The sequence below is a fragment of the Austrofundulus limnaeus genome, unplaced genomic scaffold (assembly GCF_001266775.1).
Source record: "Austrofundulus limnaeus strain Quisiro unplaced genomic scaffold, Austrofundulus_limnaeus-1.0 Scaffold3528, whole genome shotgun sequence".
NCBI classification, from domain to species: Eukaryota; Metazoa; Chordata; class Actinopteri; order Cyprinodontiformes; family Rivulidae; genus Austrofundulus; species Austrofundulus limnaeus.
In genome coordinates, this window is record NW_013955930.1 from 6,389 (window position 1) to 7,722 (window position 1,334).

At 40.2% G+C, this 1,334-nt stretch overlaps 1 pseudogene; it reads left to right on the forward strand.

The window, feature by feature from the left end:
* The first annotated feature begins 150 nt into the window (after positions 1-150).
* On the forward strand, positions 151-397 carry LOC106511902 (beta-galactosidase-1-like protein 2 pseudogene; annotated as a pseudogene).
* Positions 398-1,334: the final 937 nt, after the last annotated feature.

Here is a 1,334-nt window from a genome sequence, read left to right on the forward strand (position 1 = left end):
GTCCTGTCAGAGTTAAACTGTTTCTTCTAACTGAGTTTATTCTAAGAACCATACAGCTGACAGAATATTGATTGTTTGTAAGCTTTCGACAATATCTCACATAGAAATATTTGGTTTGATCCTTTCACCAATCGATGTATTGTCTTGTAGCCATCAGTTCAGTAAAGCTGCAGAAGCTGAATCTAAGAGACATCCAGAAGCTGAATGCTATCCAGGTGTGTGTCTGGCTTCTTACCTTTCTAGCTCACTGTTCCACACAAAAAGTGAGTTTTCTCAGCTAACATTATGAATCTTTCCTGGACTGGTTTTCAGCCCAATGGCCCCTCCCTGGTGATGGAATACTGGACTGGTGGCTTTGATATATGGGGTGACCTCCACCACGTGCTGCCTCCTGAGGGTAAGCACCATCCAGTTACTTTGGACAAAAATGTAAAAAGCTCTACTGCTGTTCACCATCAAGAAACATGTGCTTGTGTTTATAGTGCTTATAACTCTTTGAGTTGTACTGATCTGCACTCCCTGAGGGCTGTGGTGGCTCAGAGTCAGTGCTGCCGTCTCCTAATCCTGAGGCTTCAGGTTTGAGTCCAGGTTGCGCTAAAAGGCATCTGGCATAACACAACTGACAAATCTTTTGTGGGCTTTTGCTTGCTGTAGCAACCCTTGCACAAAAGATCAGTTGAAAGAAAAACCATCTCTATTAACGCTCCTTCAATAAACTTCAGTGTTGGAGTCATCAAATAATACTTATTAAGTAATTACTTATTAATTAGCTACAATGCTGATAAATTTAGTTTTTAGATAGTATTTGTTTTACATTCAGCTCCTGTTTTGTTCACAACAGTTGTAAATTAGCAGTAGTTCTACTTCCTGACCACTAGGTGTCTAAATGCTGCATGAGACAGAGTTAACCTGATAAAAACCAATGGACCAACGAAACTTGTCCATGTGAAATTTTGCGCTTGTACATGTAGATTTGCATGTGCGAGCATGCTATACGACACATAAAAGTTGAAAATTGTTTAATTTTTGTCGTTGTCGCATGGCGCTACAACTTCGTTGGTCAAACACACTTCCCATTATTTGCCACAGTTTTGGATTTTGTGACAATAAACTTGTGAATGGGTTAGTTTTGTGTGGCTTTTGACAATGTGACAAAGAGACTACCTTTGGAACATGAGTGAGTGTGCCACCTGGTTGTCAGGTTTGGGTTTTTTAATGTAAGAGTACAACTGTGACCAAAACTCAACAGAGGAAACGGATCTAATAATGTTGTCAGTGCTATTGTGAATTAGCTACTACCACCGCTAAGACTTTCTACTGCTGCTACCAAAACA